Source organism: Meleagris gallopavo, chromosome Z (assembly GCF_000146605.3).
Source record: "Meleagris gallopavo isolate NT-WF06-2002-E0010 breed Aviagen turkey brand Nicholas breeding stock chromosome Z, Turkey_5.1, whole genome shotgun sequence".
Classification (NCBI taxonomy): domain Eukaryota; kingdom Metazoa; phylum Chordata; class Aves; order Galliformes; family Phasianidae; genus Meleagris; species Meleagris gallopavo.
In genome coordinates this window covers 9,454,971-9,474,223 of record NC_015041.2, presented here as the reverse complement: position 1 = coordinate 9,474,223, position 19,253 = coordinate 9,454,971, and the positions used below count along the sequence as shown (strand labels likewise).

General features: G+C 37.3%; 1 long non-coding RNA gene across 2 annotated transcripts in view; it reads left to right on the top strand.

Moving 5' to 3' along the window:
- Positions 1-18,413, top strand: part of LOC104914834 — a 62,271-nt gene extending 43,858 nt beyond the window's left edge. Inside the window, exon 3 of one of the 2 annotated variants that reach the window (XR_002109745.1) lies at positions 18,070-18,413. This is a non-coding gene — a long non-coding RNA (uncharacterized LOC104914834). The other variant, XR_002109744.1, reaches the window with a different exon arrangement.
- The last annotated feature ends 840 nt before the right edge of the window (positions 18,414-19,253 follow it).

The following is a 19,253-nucleotide window of genomic DNA, read 5'->3' as shown; positions in this document are numbered from 1 at the left end:
TTATACCCAACAAAACATAAAGGCACTAACTCCAATTTACAATACTGTGTTCAATTCCAGCTGTCTCTAAATTCAGTCAAACTCTTCTGTATGGACAAGATGGAGCAAAAGAAGAAGAGATTTAAGTGTACAAGGGATTGGTGTAGCAGGTTCAATAACTCAGTATTTAACTTAGAGAATCATTTTCCGTATTTTTATTACTGGTCATTGTTACAGATAATGACCTAGGTGAAATTCTGTCTGACCTGTTAGAGAAAATCCATTGATTTAAATAAGAAAACGTGAGTATCTTACTTGATTTTTTTTTCCTTGTATTATTTTTAAGTGCCAAATTAAAATTATAGTAACTTCTCTATTGCAGACATACTTTCTTTACAAGTTAATTACAAGGTTTAATTGACTTATTTGCCTATGATTACCAAGTGCTGTTATCAGTTCTGTATCCAATTTTTATTATTGAAAAATAATGAGTTAGTATTCACAGACAAAAATACTGATCTAAATATTAGAAATAATTTAAATGAATGGTTTGTGCTTAAAAGGGAAAAGTGAAGACACTAATGAAGTCTTTTGTTTTGAAACACAGTAAACCTGATTTTGGTAGCAGTAGTTATTCCAGACAGTTTTGCAAGATTTTTAATAGTCTTATAGGAGTTTTAAACTTGTTTCAGTCTCATTGGTGCAGTATGTCTGAGCTTGACTTTGTGCAGTCAATGTTATGTTGAAAGAATACTTCAAAGCCAACTCTGTTTCTCAGAAGTAGATGTAATAGTTAGCTCAATTGGAAAGAGAGAGGGCAAGAAGGAAAATCTGTCTTCTTCATACAGAATGAGGAAATAAATATTATTCACTGTTTCAATACGCAATTAATAACAGTTGTTTTCCTGGACAAAATGATGTTTGATAAGCTTTTTAGACATTTTAAAGCTGTTCACATCTCAGCCAGGCAATATCATGATTAATCTTCCTCCTTCAGATTTTAAGATTAGCTTATCCTGATCTTATATCACACCAACCTAGTCATTGTTTTAGTCAGGATGCATACTTACCCTGATTAATATTAGATTTTGGTACAATTAAGCAGAATAGAATACAATACCTTTATGATTTTAAATTTGGAATATTTGGACTAATTAATTGGCTTTTGGCAAGATAATAAACAATTTCCACTGATTTTATAATTAACATGCTGCTTAATTTGAAAGTAAGATCCAGCAAGTAGGAGATCGTTGCAAGCTTGTGGAAGCTACCAGGAAGAAGCAGACAGAAGTTGAGCGGGAGAGCACTGTGTCTGTTACGGTATGTTACTTCTAGATAGAAATCATCTTCTGAACTATCCCCTGTAGTTTGCACATGCTGAGCACTGCACTTAGACAAAATCAAAGCATATAAATCCAGCATTTGCAAAATCTGTCAGGTGCTTATATTTTGATTTTGAAAGTTCCCAAGGTGTTTAAGCTTAGGCTTCTACCTATGTGCAGGTGGTGTAGCTAGAAATACAAGATGTATCCAGCATCATGAAAATATGCCTAATTCTCATCAGCAGTATGGTCTCTCATTTCCCAGCTATAAAATACATCCTTTGCTCACGAGGACTTCTGATCAACTTCTTGTCCTTTCCCTGAAGTTTGAATGTTGTTACTTGAATCCTATATGCAGAAGTATAAGGACACTTTGAACATTAGAGCACAGATCTTTTCTCACATGTATCAGACTCCTTGGGCACTTGCTTTGCAGCCCCAGTTGCCTTTCCAGCTCCTTGCTGGAGATCTCCTCTTTCTTGGCTGCAGTAACATCAAGAGCTGCAACAGGAGTTTGATCTGTATCAGTATTACCTACCTACTGCCTCAGTTATTCTATTGCAGCTCTCCTAACAAGATGGATAACATGGCAGGAAAAAATAAAACCTGGAAAAAAAAAAAATTTTGGAGAAGTTTTTTAATTAATATCTCTAAACCTAATTAATGTATATTCTTGAAGAGTGTGTGAGATATGCTTTGTCAGCCCACAAAAGCTCTTTGTCTCATTGCTATGAAAGAAGTGGTTGTTATTTTAATTGAGTCTCAGTTACATATTTTGTATCAGTTTGTCCCAGTTCATCTCATATTTATAATCTTGTTTAAATAAAACCAAGGTTAAAAGAATACCGATAGACATTTTTCCAAGGTTTTTAAGAAGATAAGGCATTCAGTGACTTGATTACTCTGTCTCTAATAATACTTTCTTTAAGTAATTCTTCTTATCTTGGCAGCTTGCCTGTATTGTCTATTTTTTTTCCTCTGTGTCAGCTTCCATATAGAAAACAATATGGTTAAAAGTTGGTATTTCATGATAGTAAAACTCTAATATGTTATGATGAGCTGGTTCATTTCTAAGTATGTGTGTGTGCTGTATTTAGCCTTATAGCACATGTCTAGATTCAGCTGAAAGAGTTGCGTTAAAACTGTACTCTTTAGATTAAGATAGTAGAAATTATTTGAGGAAAAAGGGAATTTAGCAGAATAAGTCAATGCATTTGTGACTGAATCACAGACTGTAGCAAAAAAAAAAAAAAAGTACAGGAGATATTCTTGAAAAAAAAAAATATATATACATTCCACTTTTTTGATACGAAGTTTTCTAGTCCTCTGCATTAGGTGGCAGTGCTTTGTGGGAGAGGTTGAGAGTTTGCACTTAAAGCACTGAGCTCTTTGATGTTTGAATTCACTTTTTCATGGAATCTTGTTTTTCATTCAGTCCCAAATATCTGCATCTACTTCTAGAAATCCTTCCTTAGTTTCTTTTCATAGCTTCCTCATAACTTCCGTAATCTGATCGGCTGTTCTTCTTTCAACTTTGTGTTTGCCCATGTGATGTTTCTTTGCCAATGAGATTTTAGAACAGCAAAGACAACAAGGTAGTTTCTTCTCATTCTGACCTTGGTTTTGTTTGTTGTTTTTTTTTTTTGCATGATTCTGTTATAGGGCAGACAGACTTGCTTTAGAGAGGAAAGCAGAAAGCAGAATGGCTGGCTTGTGGCTCGCAAGAGGTTGCAGTGCTTTTGTAGAAATGGAGCAGTAAAAGAAAATACTTTCTTTGTTACCTCACGGCTGCAGTATGTCTTGTAAATGTACTTTACAGTGGTGGTGTACTAAACCTGACGACATTTTTCCTGGATGTGTAAATCATTAACAAAACAATATTTGTGGTCAGTAGTCAGTTTACATTGTGATTTTTGCTTTTATCTGTGTGGAAAAGCATAAAAGTGGTGAAGGTTCAAATTCAGTAGTGCCTCTTCCTTAGAAGCAAAAATTAAATCTGGAATTTTCTATATTTTATGTACAATGTTCTATATATATGTGTGTGTGTGTGTGTGTATATATATATACATATATATATATATTTCCTTTTAGACAAGTCCAGCTGCTAAAAAGCAGCTTGCGCATAGAATCTGCTTAAAATAATCTTCTTTTCCTGCTTCACCCTCCCCTCTTGGAGTTAGTCCACCCAGTCCCTGTATTTTCTTAGAGAAAATTTAAGCTGCTTTGTCTTCACCCTTGAGGGACTGTACAGTCTCAATCTGCTTACTCATACAACCTCTCCCTAACCTGTGGCTCCATTCTATACCTTTTTGTGAAGGTCATTGTTCTGCACCTATTTCTATCAAATGTGTTAAGTGCAATGTAAACATTTTTATTTTCTGTTCCTTTCCTTAGTATAAAAGACATTTGAGGGACAAGTTAGTACTTGATCTGACCAGGACATGCAGGGAAGACTGGAACACATACTGTTGGTTTTGTGATATTCAGGATTACTTTTTTTCACAGAGATTTTTTATGGTATAACCAGTCTCTTAATTCAACATTTCCAAGAGTAATTCTATTTACAGCAATTTCTTCTGGAATTTCTTCCAAACTCCATTCTAATTGTGCTTCCTAGGTTGATTCTTATTAATTTTTAAGACACGATCCACAGGAATGCGTCTTAACCTGAATTGTGAAAAACAGCTTATAAAAATGCAATGTTATACAAGTTATTTTTATCTGTAGTTTGTTTAACAACATCACGCAGTCCAAAAAATAGCTTAACTTCATTTTAATCCTTAAAATCATCTATGTATCAACTTATAAACAGAATGGAAGAAACATAGTAAAGCAAAATAAAGGTTAAAATTTAATTCAACTTTTTTTTATAATACAGGAAGCAGTATAATATTTGCCATACGAGCTTTGATGGCAAAAGATCCTCCTTTGCTTCTTTTTTCTATTGCTAGGCCTTCTTAGTACATGGAAATAATGACAATTTGATAACACATGCGAAAAATTCTGAAGTTATTATGACATTTGTAGTGGGAATTTATCGGTTCTTACTGGTTGTTTTTGTTTGTGCTTTTTGTTTGTTTGTTTTTGGGTTTTTTGTGTGTTGCAATTATTTCAGTGAAGTCAAAATTGCCTGTTTACATTAATAGCTATATAATATTGCTACTAGTAGAGAAATACTTGCATATTTACCTGAATGAGGGGAAGCATCTGAAAAATACTGGGTGATGCTACATTTTCCTCTAGAGTCCTTAAAGAAAATGGAGAAAAATCAAGCCAGCAGAACAAAGGCCAAATGCGCAGATTCAAAAATGCAGAATGTGGATACATCAAGAGAGGAATCATAAGGATGTACAGGAAGTAAAAGGAATATATTTACTGTTTAACATGTTAAGCTGTGGGACAGATCTCCATAGCTAAGCTGAAACAGTCTTCGGACAGAAAGTTGTGAATTATATTAAAAGGTATGGTATATATATTTTTAATTCTGTTCTATTTGTGCCATTTGAGTGCAGCAGATGTGTTCAGACTTCCCACATGAAGCTGAAGCTGAAGCTGTGGTTTTGCATGTTGGTCAGTCCAAAAAGACTTTTTATTCAATCTGTAGGATTGCCTTGAACACAGGAGCATTCCGTGGAACACAAAGCTGGAGGCTGCATTTGTCAGCATCCACCAGCAGCCTATAAGCAGGCACTATGTTACAGGGCAAGCAAAACTGTCAATTCAGGCTAGACAGACATGTAAAACACTAAGTTCCTATGTGCCTGGCAAGATCATGGAGCAGATACTCCTGAAGGTCCTAATAATGAACATGGAAAATAAAGACAAGGTGATTGGTGGTAACCAACATGGCTTCACCAAGGACAAGTCATGCCTGACAAACTTGGTGGCCTTTGATAGTGGAGTTACAGCATAAGTGGATAAAGGAACAGCAACTGACATAGAATCATAGAATCACTCAGATTGGAAAAGACCTTTAAGATCATCAAGTCCAACCATGATCTACCTGGACTTGTGCAAGGCGTTTGTCATTGTCCTAGTCACCAAACTGGAGAAAAAAAGATTTGATAGATGGACCAATCGTTGGATGAGGAACTGGCTGAATGGGTGCAATCAGAGAGTTGCAGTCAACAGCTCAACATCCAAGTGAAGTCTGGTGACAAGTGGCATTCCTCAGAGATTGGTGTTGGGACTGCTGCTACTTAACATTTTTGTAAGCAACATGGACAGTGGGATCGAATGCACCCTCAGCAAGTTTGCAGTCAATACCAAGCTGAGTGGTGCAGGTGACATGTTAGAGGAAAGGGATGCCATCCTGAGGGGCCTAGAGAGGCTTGAAAGATGGGTCCATGCAAACCTCATGAAGTTCAACAAGGCCAAGTGCAAGATCCTGCACCTGGGCTGGGGCAATCCCAAGCACAGATACAGGTTGGGCAGAGAATGGCTTGAGAGCAGCCCTGAGAAGGATTTGGAAGTGTTGGTTGATGAAAGATTCAGTACGATCCAGCACTGTGCACTTGCAGCCCACAAGGCCAACCGTGTCTGGGGTTGGATCAAGAGAAGTGTGACCAGCGTGTCAAGGACAGTGATACTCTCTGTCTGTGCTACTGTGCTCTTGGGAGACCCCACCTGAAGTATTGCATTCAGTTCTAGGGCCCATAGCACAAGAAGGACATGGAGCTGTTGGAGCAGGTCCAGAAAAGGGCCACGAAGATGATCAGTGGGCTAGACCATCTCCCTTGTGAGGACAAACTTAGAAACACGGGGCTCTTCAGCCTGGAGAGGACTCCAAGGGGACCTTATAGTGTCCTTCAAGTACCCAAAGGGGGCCTATAGGAAAGCTGGGGAGAGGCTTTTTTTAAGGGCAGGTAGTGACGGGATGAGGGGAAATGGTTTTAAACTGGAAGAGGGTAGATTTGAACTAGGTATTAGGAAGAAGTTCTTTACTCTGAGGGTGGTGAGACACTGGAACAGTTTGCCCAGTGAGGCTGTGGATGCCCCCTGCTTAGGTCAGGCTGAATGGTGCTTTGAGCAACCTGGTCTACAGGGAGGTGTCCCTGCCTATAGCAGGGGGTTAGAACTAGATGATCTTAAAGGTCCCTTCCAACCCAAACCATTCTATGATTCTGTGATAATGTACTGGGTCGCAGTTCAGCAGTTAGGTGGAGGGACAACTCAAGCTGCACTGAGGTACTAGCTTGGTGGAGAACATAAATTAAATAGGGAATGCTAGGTGAGTGTGCAAGATGACAATGATCATCTTTCTGTAGCATTAAAGAGAGTCTCTTAGAAGTCAGAAAATACAAAGTCAGTTTTACAGGATTTTTTTTCAAATGAGATTGTTTTACTTCAGAACAATTTTTGGTTTCAGTAGAATGGACTCTAAGCTCTTGCTGATTTACCTATTAAGACAATGGAGAAAGAATAAAATTTGGGATTTCGTTTCTAATGTTTACATTCAAATAGAGGGAGGTTATTATTTTATCTAACAATCATTTAAATAAATTATCGTTCTACTGGTACCTCCTTGCTTTATCACGTCAGAATCATTCTGAACCCATTTCCAGATTGTTTCCGCATACTAAGCATGGGGTTTTTTTAAACAAAGGTGTTGCATTTTCTATGATCTTGAAATTCTTCTGAGTCAGTGTGCAACTTTCTTTTTTCTCCCAAAATTCACAAGCTACGTATATTCTGCAGGCATGTGGCATGCAAAATGGCACTGCACTTGTTTTGCAAGAAGATCCATCAACATCAGCAAAAAATTAGTCTGCACCAAATAAGCACGTGCTACAAGCAAAAGAAAAGTGAGAAAAGTGTATAAGGATCTCAAATTCTTTCTGTGGCTGAGTAAAGGCAGGGAGGTCCCTTATCTCTACACATGGAAATCACTCCTTGAGGAATTATGTAGGTCTGAAAGTAATGCCCCCTATGTCTTTCCATAAAAACTACAGTGAATACGAAGAGCACAATGACACTGTTTCCTATGGCAAATTCTCAGCTACAAAACCTATTTTTCGACATATACATCACCATTAGCTGTGTGTTTTCACCAGCATTGAGCAAGACCAACGTGCTAAGAAAAATGTGCACCAGCAGAGGTGGTCCACTGTAGCACAACTGCTGTGACGATGTAATTGCTAGAAAAATGTTGCTTATGTCATCTGTCATATATTGGCCTGAACATGTGAAAGCCAGAAGGCACCAAATGCAGACTATACAGTGGCTGTCACAGGACAACCCAGCCAAGATTGGCATCGTACTCCATGGTACTCAAACTGATTTGGGGCCTGGCATTATCTTGCTGCAGGAGAAGGGTTGTTATTTATCAGGCCTGACTCTGGAAGTTTGGCACTTCAGCTTAGTCAGCATCTCAATGTAGTGGTCGGAGTTGGTGGTTTGTCTGTGTTCCACAAAATCCAGAAGGATCACTCCTTTCATAATCATTATGTATTCGCCTTTGTTCTTTCAAAGCTGTCCAGTTTAGAGAGATGCTAATGCAGTAAATTGTCTTTTATTCTGAAGTTGTAGGGATAAATGAGCGTATGCAGAATATCTATATCTTTGCGGAAAAAGGCAATGATTTTAAAAGGAGTGGACTAGTCCTGAAAACACACAGCTGTTATAAAAATGAATTAAAAATTGACTTCCACCTGTAGTGATTGCTTTCATCTGAAACAAAAAGTAGCTATCTCAAACTAAAAACCTAATCTTGCAACTTTTGAGAAGTACTTTTTACATAAAAGTGAAATGTTCTTGAATGATTTCAGGCAAAATTTAAGTAGGTTTTGGTCTAGCAGTAAGTTGGTAATCATTTTGTGTCCACATGTTCTCAAGCTATTTTTGAAGTATTCATGCCAAACACCCTGGGGAAGACTGATAATATAGTTTCGATCAAGATATAAAGTCCTTCTTTTCTGAGCCTGTAGTGAAATCACTAACTTCAAGACTTTATCAGCCATATCTCTCAAGAGCAGGAGAGCCAACAAGGTAGTTTCCATTCTTTGCTGAGCTCCTGATAATGTTTACCCAGCCCCCTACTGAGGCCAGCATTATATTTGCAGCAAAATAGGTTTCTAATTGCATCCATACAATGTATGTAGAGATTATTGATCAAATGCACAGTGTAACAAGGCCTCGCAGAGAGATATAGCAGGAGATTTAGGCAGTCAGCAATGGCACAAAATTCAGCATGGGAAAATGCCTGGTTCTGCACCTGGTATGGAGCATTGCTGGACATTGCAGGCACAGCTGGAAGATGAGTGGCCGGAGAGCAGGTCAGTAGGGAGACCTATAGGCGCTGGGGAGACATGAGCCACCAGTGTGCCCAGGCAGCCAAGAGTGCAGACTGCCTTGTGGTGTACACTGAACACAGCAGAGCTAGAAGAGGTGATTTTCCATTATATATATAGGTGTGGACTCACCTTGAATGTTGTGTGCAGTTCTCTGCTTCAAAAACGATGTTAAGGTCTTTGAAGGAGCTCTAGGAGGACAGTAAAGCTGTAAAAGAGCTGGAAAATGTGTCCTGTGTGGACTCTTGGTCTGTCCAGTTTGGAAGAAGGTGAGAGGAGACCTGACTCTCTCTGCAGCTCTCTGAGGAGAGGAAGCAGAGGAATGTGGTGGGTTTGCTCCTGGGAACTGATGGCAGCATGGGAATGGCACAGAATTGTGCCAGGGGAAATTCAAACAGGACATTGGGAAGAATGTGTTTATTATGAGGGATCCCAAACCCTGAAACAGGCTTCCTAGATGGGTGGTTGGTGACCCATGGCTGTCAGTGTTCAAGAGGCACTTGGGTAATGCCCTCGGTTACATGCTTTAACTTCTGTTTAGCCCTGAAATAATCAGATAGTTGGAGTTAGTAATCTGTGAAGGTCCCTTCCAACTAACACGTTTGTGTCAAAATACTACCTGCCAATCATTTCACACATATTTGTTTTCAATATTTTGGTAATTTTTTACATCTCCTCACTGTTGGACTTGACAGTTCTCTGGGAGTTAACGGAAGTTGACCTTGTTTATATAACTTATTTCAGAAAAAAAATAATCAACATTTTTGTTTCACGCTGAGAGGGCTATGAAGAAACAGCAGTAGCTGTCTTGAGTTCCTTTATATGATCTATGAATATTTTGTTTCCTTTTTAGAAATGTACATGTTTGTATTAAGTTGCTGCTTACTGTTTTTTGTGTAGGTTAAGTGCCTTTTTCCCTTTTCCTCAGTTGCTGGTACTTAGCCAGCTTGAGTGAAGAAGTACGTTTTTAGCTTAAGCAATTTTCACGTGCTTCTGAGAATGAGAAAGGGTCACAGGCATCATAGCAGCCTAAATGAATGTGTAATTACTATGTTAGGAGCTCAGTCTAAAGTCAGATATGTACTCTAAGAGAGGAAAATTTTTGTAGTAAAACTGGAGAGTAACAAGATGATAGAGCAGAAAACAGAATGAGAAATATGGGTCTGCGTCTTCCTGATGATGGCCTTCCAGTGTCTTTAAGGAGCTTAAGATGAACCCAAACTCTTGCTGTAGTGCATGGTAAGACGACTAATATGACAAGCGTGTATTGCAGTAAGAGAGGTTTCAACTGAATATAAAGGGGAATTTGTTCGCTGTGAGGTCATTCAAGCTCTGCAACATGTTGCCCCAAAGAAGTGGTATGGTATTTGTCCTATGTAACTTCATCTCATCATTTGAGCAGGGCTTGGATTACAGATCGCTCGAGTTCCCTTCCAACTTAAATTATTCTGAGATTCGTTGCTGCTCTACCCAACTGTTGTAGGAGACTCATGAAATTTAGGTGTGCCTGCTTGGTCTTTCTACTTCTTCTCTGTCTTTAAGGGGATTGGGTATTTTTTTTTTCTATTTTTGTTGTTGGTGGTGGTGGTGGTTGGGCGTATAGGAGGGGAAGGCACAATTCTGCTTTTATACAGACACATTATTTTTTTCTGTGTGCATCATTTCCTGAATTTAATGATTTCTATGTGCATGTGACACTGTTACCTCCTCTTTTGCAATTCTTCACTTGCAGCACCCCAGATAAGAGTAGAACTTACTGTATCTGTCTGATCTTGTCTTGCATTAAGATTTAACTGCTACTGTCATCTCTCTTAGTGTAATCAATGCACAGGGGAGAATAGGTACCTCATAAACAAGCATTTCATAAACATAAACCTTGCAGATGTGTTTACTGCATAGTACATAGCTCCAAATGTTCACATAACTTCGTGAAGTTGCAAATAAACAAGCTATATTTGGTTTTCCACTTTCCTAACTTATACAGCTGTTGTGTGTCTAGAGTTAAGGTCAACTAACTTGGCTTTCTAACTTGCATTTGGGCGAATACCACTATTTGTTCTTCCAGACTGATTTTTGAACATTTCTTCTGAATGGAAAGTTAAACAAAGATATGCTTCTGCATGTCTAATTTGAGAAACATGGATAGTTGGCTAATTTCATTCTCTAAGATGATGACTCTGCAAGCTCTCCTGTGCAAGCTTCTAAAATTTAATACGGAGCTTGTGAAATATCAATTAAATTGCCAAGTAACTGATTTCTCTATAAAAATAATTGCAAAACGCATGTAGCTTTCATTCTTTTCCCTTACTACTTTCTTCTCTTCTTCCACAGCCTTCCCTGCCTTCTACGTTCACACACGCATGCACATGACAGGATGAAAGATTTTTCTTGTCCTGACTGCATCGGCTACTTCTTTATTCTACTTACTTCTACTCTTGATCTTCTTTTATTTTCCCTCACATCTTATTCTGCATCTGAAAAGACAACTCCATCTGTTTTCTTTACCATGATTACCAATGAATCTGCATCTCCAAACTTTTCACTTTGACGTTCATACAAACAAGGATATTGGCCTATCTTTTTATACATTTATTTTTGAATTTATCACTAATAAAACCAAGCTAGACATGGCCCAAAGACAGTTCTTGGTTACTCAGCCAAAACCTTTTCTTCTTACTATCTTTCTTAACTGCTATGGAAGATGGAAACACACTGCTTGTGTTGCTGTTTTAAAATGCTGTCTTTTCTTCTGATTAGATCTCTTCATTTATTTTACGTCAAGTAGCCACTGAAAATAAACAGAAAACTTGGGCAAGATGGAAGAAAACTTCATTATTTCCTACCCAAGTATTCTGAACTCTATTCTGTAGTCGTAGTCTCTTCTGCTTTTTTATAGTACCATAGAATCCTTAGAGTTAGAATGGATCTTTAAAGTCATCTAATCCAACTCCCCTGCAATGAACAGGGACATCAGCATCTAGCTTGGGTTTTTCATAGCTTGATCCATTCTGGCCTTAAAAGTCTCCAGGGACAGGGTATCCACCACATCTCTGGGCTGCCTGTTTCAGTTCCTCACTACCCTTTGTATATAAGACTTTTACCTTATATTCAATCTAAATCTCTCCTCTTTTAGTTTGAAATCATTTTGCCTTGTACTGTCAGCACGGTCTGTTGAAGAGTCTGTCATCTTCTTTATTGTAGCTCCCATTTAGATACTGAAAGGACCCTATAGTTCATACCAGAATGGAAATGAGGGATAGAGAACAGTTCCAGCTTGTATTATTCTATACCATAAAAAAATAGGAAGGTTGGGATTGAATTTCAGCAAGATAAGATGATACTTCATTATATCCCTCCTGGTTTATATATGAACTGCCAGGTATATTTTTATTTAAGGGAGGCAGTAACATAGAGTCCCCATGTTTTTTAAAGCCTACACCCTGTTTGCTTAGGTGGCTACCTATAAAGTAGAACTTTATGCTCAGCGTGGACAGAAACACTTAGCATGCCAGATACAAACTTCCCAGAAAATTAAAATCAAAATCACTCTAAAATTACAAAATAATCATTGGCGTTCTGCTTTCAATTTGCTTTACAAAGGAAGTGATGCTGTTTGATCTCACAGTCTATAGTCCCTGTTCCCTCCAACAATGCATTATCCTGTTGCTCAGTTTAAGTCACATTTAAACAGGATAGAACTCCCAAAGATAATGAAAATGTACATTTTTTGTGAAAATTGTTGAATGGAAGAGAGATACTCCAATTACACTGGAGCATAGTTGTGCAGAATTTCAACAAGACTGCATTCCACTAGGCAAAAGCCAACGGTACAGTCAGCACGTACATGTAGGCCCACCAAACCAACTTACATTGAGTCTGCTCCATGAGCATGAGTTTATCTGCAGCCTTTCTATCTGTTGGCCACTGGAGTATCATGGAGGATGTCAGGAAGAAGGAGGCTGGTATTACAGTGGCAAGGTAAACCAAATTCTTCAAAATTATTAATTTCACTGCTCATGGAAGAACATGTTTTGTTTTTTTTTTTTTTCTCTGCTTTAATCATAAGGTATTGCCACATTTTATGACTTAACTCCTGTTGAGTCAGTATTGCAAAATCTTTTCTGAAAAAGCTTTTCTTCTCTTAGAATTACAGACTTTTTATTCATGGATGCGGCAGTGGTCAAGAAACTTTTGGTACATACGAGGGAATAAAGGAGAAGTCTGTAGGCCACTCATCACACCTTGGCACTGTTCAGCAAAGATGCAAAACAAAACTTGAAAATAACTTTGTTTCATACCAACTGTCTATGAGTCAAACCTCATCTCCTGGCTTGAGAAGGATGGAACAAAAATCATTACAAAATCCAGGATAATTATTCTCTTATTCTGTTCTGCCATCATCATGGCTGGCACAGAGCCCATCTCCCTAATTCACAGTGTCCTTAGTCAGGTACTCCACCCAGACTTCATAAGCTAATACTACTTTCATCATGTAAGTTGGAGGGTTTACTGGATTTTAATGTCAAACACTGTCATAAAATTAAAGCTGCAGGAAAAACACAGATCTTCACATTTCGTAGATGCTAAAAAGGATGAAGATTTATGTTTCTCAGTAATGTGAAGTGTGCCTTCATTCTGGGTTTTTTGTAAAGTGACAACCATTAAAGTGTTCTGGGATGTAGTTTCAGTGCAATTATTCAAAAAGAAACACCAGACACATATTTCTTGCTAGAGGTTACCAACCTGCATGATAATGGAGACATAGAAAAAAAATATCAAAAACTGATAGAACCTTTATTTTCCATGAAGTTAGCCAAACACAAACAAATGAACTTTCTAAAGAATGACAGTTTGTTCCCAGGTTGAGAATTTATATGGCTTATTTAATGGTTTGGCTGTAAAGTCAAAAAATAAAGCGGTTTGTAAAGGAATTCAGTCACTGGCTGCTGGTCTTGTTATGAACATAGCTCCACTAAAAAAAGGAATCAGAATTTGACTAATGGAAAAATATCATATAAAAGAAAGTAAAAAGAGATTCAGAATTAGAACCAGAGTTTCCTGACCCTCAGTGCCAGTTCTTGTACATACTCACCAGTGGAAAATGAGCATAGTGGAGCTCCAGCACAAGATTTTTTTCAGAACTGGCCTCCTAGTCTCTCTCAATAGATGGAATTAGTAATATATTACTGCTTTATTGCTTTGTTTTTGGAGTGTTGTTCTGAAGGGTCTTAAAGAAGAAGTGTTTGATGTGCACTATCCACTTAATTAAACATGATGCTGGGCAACCTTCTCTAGTTGATCCTGCTTTGAGCAATGGTGTTGGACCAGACAATCTCCAAAGGTCCCACCCAGCCTCATCCGTTCTGTCATTCTTTTGTTTTGTTTTTTTATTGTTTTGTCTTTAATTACAACTATATTGCCATAAGCAATATAAGCAATATAAGCAATATTTTTGCTTATGAACATTACCTTCAGTCTTAAAACTTCGCCGTTTCTTGTAAACCTCAACATGGAAATTATAACTCTGGTCAAAAAAGATACACATCTAAATAAGATTTAGTGTATACCTGTTTTGCAGGTGATTAAGAGATGCCCAAAAGCAGAGATTAAGCTGTTGCTGAGACTGAAACAGCACTCTGGAATGGAGTTCTCTATTTCACCAGCAGAACATGTTTGCTTTCCCCTACTTCTGTCTTTTACACCTCTTGGACGCTACCAGGAAGGCTTGTTGTCCTCCATCCTTTTCCATCCATGAAATTTATTTCCTTCTCCAGTCCATGGATTTTTACTCCAGAATCAGCATTTTAGTATGGAAAATAAATATAGTTTTAGCTCTCAAGCAGCAGCAGCAAGCTCCCACCTCAGAGCTTAGTTTTAGGGCCTCTGAGGCATTGAGATTCTTACCAATTTCACTTGTAAACAGCTTGTAGAAATTACTTCAATTGTATCAGCTCCATCTGTATTAGTGAGTAATTTTTTAAGATAATGGTATTAGCAGCACTAACAGTGCCTCTTTCTGGTTGTTTACATATACAATAGAGCATTCAGTCTGTAAGCTAGAGTATTTCTCCTGTCACGATACCAAAACCACAATACCTTTCCTACTACATTTAGCTTCTCATAATGGATCATTTATACATAATTACTAAATTCACTGTGTGGCAAAAATGCATACAGTAAGTGAAATAAAACTGATTTTCTATCAGAGTTTATACTAGTGAATTAAGTTTCATTAGAAAACTGACTTTGAGAAGCTTCTACTATGTATTCTTATTCCTGGAGGGGAATGCTTGCTTCCTGAGGAACTTGAACAAAGATTGTGTCAGAAAAGGAATTAATTTGTAAAGTTTTTCAGTAGTTCATGTCCATATTCCTGCTATTCCTTTAGGACTCACCTAATATTGCATATTTTACTTGTAGCGGTTAATATTTAGGTACTATGTGAAAAAATCTTTAGATGGTGTGATACTTAAAATTACAAAACAATCTAAACAAAGCAGTGTGCATTTCCCAATACATTTTTTCCAGATAAGGCTGGTAGATCTAAGTAAGTTCAGATCACTATCAGCAGGATTCTAAAAGAGTAAAGATGGTAATATGGACTGCGTAGTCAAGGACTAAGGCCATGTATTTGGTTGCTGAGCTCTGTGAGTTATGAACATACAATTCCTAGAATGCTAATAACTCCAAAATACAAATCTGGCTGGACTGTGAAATTCTCATTAGAATGAATTTCTCTTAAGAAGTGAAAATATTACATATAGAGCATGGAAGGAAAATTCAGTATCACATGTGAAAATTCATTGCACAGAGAAACAGAATCAAGAGTGATCTATTTACAATTGTTCATGAATAAATAATTGATACATAATAGATCTTTAACACTATGCTCAAAGAAAATGTATATGTTCATTAAGTCTCACAAACAATCTGCTCAAATTTTGATTCTGTAAAATGAATCACAGTTTTTATTTATGTTTTTGAATGTTGTAAGTTATTTGAGGCCAAGAAGGTGATTTGAGATTGAGAACTAAAAAGAAAAGGAGCAAGCTTCAGTTAATAAACATTCCTCTAAGAACAAATGTTCCTACTTTGCATAGCAGCATGTATACATGTTTATTTGGAGGCTGTCTATTTGTATATCCTACTGCATACACATATTTGTGAAATTATTCTCGGCATACTCAGGGATAAAGTAAGCAGTTTTGCTTTAATCAGAGGTTTTGAAAACTGAAAAAGAGATGGTGGCTTTTTCCTTTCAGGTGCTCCTGTGCATATTGAAGTATCTTCAAGTACCAATTCCTCCTTTCAAAGAATGGATTTTGTTTGAGCTTTTAAAGAATTAGACAATTAAAATTGAGTTGGGAACTGAAGTGGTGGAGTAGTCTTTGAAATGCAGTGCCCATCAGCAACATGCATCTGCTTATGCTTCACTAGAAGAGGTCTGTACTAGAAATCTCTATTAAAAAACCTTCCCTGCTGGTTTCATTTTCATATAAAAGATAAAACACAGGCTTTTGAAAGTGAGCAATTATTATTGTGCTTCCTTCACCTTAACCAACGTCAAGATGTTGTTTATCTCTTGACAGTGCAACATTCTGACTGCACTTATGTTTTTTTTAGGACAGTAATGTACCCAGAAGAAGGGTTAATGGATGTGTGTTCAGATCTGTATGCCAGTGCCTCTCAGTCTTTGATTCTTAATACCTGTCCTAAGTAGCTTACAAGATAGCCCAGAAAAGAAAGTGTGACTTGCATCTGCATGCTATTTCATTTGCAGTAGAAGTCTGAAACAGTTCAAGAACAGAGCAGAGGTGACTGTTGAACCAAATATGTTCTAGGTGTATTTCATTCTACAGCATTTAACTATGAAGAACAAATCTGTATTACTATTAGTTTTCTGTACCTCTCAGCATGCTTCAGAAAAGACAGCCATGTAAATGAGAAGTAGGATAGTAAATGTTTACAAGTAGATGGGGCTTTGAAAGTGTAGTAAAAATCAGTTTGAATAAAAAAAATTAAAAAAGGAAAGAAAAGAAAAACAGAGAACCAGTATACTGAAAAGCTCCTTGTAATCTAGTGGGCTCCTGTGACTCACTTGTCATATTTCTAAAACGTTTGTTTACATCTAAGGGTTTCTAAATATCTGAATTACCCATACTGTCTGCAACTAATTTACTCTTTTAAGGTTCTAGTGTTATTTGCATTGTCTTAGAAGACCACCTTGAGTCAATGCTCTAAAACATCCAGGTAAACAGTTCACAAGCTGACTGTCCTGTGCTCTCTGAGCAGCACTTGGGACAAAACTCAAGTCAGGAGGAATGGAATGGGCCAGGAGACTCTTGTTCTGCTGGCTGGTCCTTAGGATTTCTGTGTACTTGTGCTGCTTTGTTCCGTGTTGGTTTCAGCACTGAGACTCTAAGTATTGGCAGACTTGTTAGAGACTTAGCCATCGTTTTCAAAGGCATTCTGAAGGCCCCACCATCTTCAAATGGAGGAAAAAGATAGGACAGAGATCTGACTGTTCCTTTAAACAGCTTGTACTGGATTTGGAAGTGTAGTGTGGCAAACAATATATTGAATTTAGTTTCAGGATTAAATGAAAAGAGCAGTTTAAAACGTGGCTGTGTTATTCTTCAACAATTTTTCCATTTATATTATATAAAATATGCCTCTAAGTAGGACACCCAGCCAGAAAGATACAGACACATGACCATAAATGGCATCACTGAAAATGTGACATGAAAAGAGGCAGGTAACAATAATGATGGAAGGTGTGGATCCAAGTTTCAATAAAAATGACTTTTGTATCAAGTGAAAAGGTCAGGCTTTATGTAAGCAAGGATTTAAGAGCCTGTGCTGTGTTATTACCTAAAGTAAAACTAACAGTTACAGCATTTTTTTTCATCCTGGCATTTCTTTGTGCTTAAATGTCAGCATAAGGTTTTTATTTCAGGGATTATGGAAGTAATGTTGTGGGTTAAACACAAAATGAACATTATTAACAACTGAAATATGATTGGGCAATTATAATTGGGTAGTTAAAATTGATTGTAATGGAATATAAAACAAAATGGACTCACATTAATTACAGGGACTAATGGTTGATTTTGTGGTCTAAATTACCATGCTTAAAATCATTTCAGCTGTTAGTAAAATGTAAGAGCTTAATGCAGTTTACCATGAAGTCCACTATACCAAGGGAAAGCATGAAAGCTCCTGATGCTTATGCCTTCACTTTGATTCCATGCAAGTATCAAATACTTGTAAAGGAAACATCTTTGATGTGTAAGATTTATAACCTTTGTACTTTTTTTTTTCTTTTTCCTGACATTTTTGTGAGATTGCTTTTGTCCAAATAAAGCATGTGGATCATTTTGGACGCTTTGGTATAAAAAGTCATCTTTGTCTACATACAACTAACAAAACTTTTGAATTTCAGACAGTTTTCATTGATGTGAAGATTGCTTTGCTTGCAGGCAGATCTGGAGTGACCCCTCCAGTACCCCATGCTTTTACCATGTTGGAGAAGTGCACTATTTTAAATGGGGAGAATTCCAGTGTTGTCTCCAAGGTGAAGTCATTATCCTGTATAATAAAGCACATAAAACTTGATAGTTACAGTACATGAGTCCATTCTGAGACTGAGAGTAAAGGAAAAATGTCACAGTCAGTGAACACAGGTAGTGGACAGTGAATCAAGAACACTTACTGAAAAAAAACAAAAAAAAAACAAAAAAAACACAGATGTAGTGTAATGCATTGATACATACTGTAACCAGAAGTTTTCCTTTTCAGTTGGAGACTTTTTTATAACCAAACAACAGGAACATGCAGAAGAAAAGTACTAGAATATGTTTTTCTTCATTACAGTATGTATTTTTTATACAGTGAAAGCTTTTCTTCTGCAAGTTCTGCTTAGTAACTATTTCTCATTATTTAACCAAGGAATGTGCTACCTCCAGAGAGGAGTCAGACGAACAGAAACATTCATGTTCAGTGTAACTGGACATACTTGTTCTTACAGCAGAGGTAAGGGTGAGGCATTCTTTCTCTTAGTTTGTTAAAGCTAAATACTACCCATAGTCTGAAACCTAATATTCTGTACTAATGTGTGCTTGTGAAGCCATCTGCTCACCTCTGCTGCACAGTGAGCATCTGTGTCTTTGCAAAATGGATTTCTTCAGTTCTTTTCTTGACACATTTCATTTGCCCCTCAGGGATGCACATATCACTTGTTAGAAATACATTCGTCAGTAGGTGACACAATGTTATCCTCACAGTCTGTAAGGAGAACAAGTGAGTTAATGAATGAATGGGTTAATGAATGAATACATTAATAAATTTACCTTTAACCTCTGGAGATTGCAGTGTAAGTTTTAATTCTGTAAACAAGTGCATAAAAGCCTCACAGTCTACAGCCTCAGGGTCATTTCCTTATACTTAGAAAACAAAAGAAAAATCCAAAACACAGTTCACCATGACTGAGAATCTGCTAGGAGTTACAGCCTGGGATGAAGATAGGGGGTAGATCAGGTCAGTGCTATACTTTGTGCAGTTTGTATATTCACCACGAAGAAATTAGAAAATAATGGAAATTCATGCTGCTAATTAAAGAGGGAATGCAGTTCCTTCAGAAATGCGTTTTGTAGATGTTACGAGT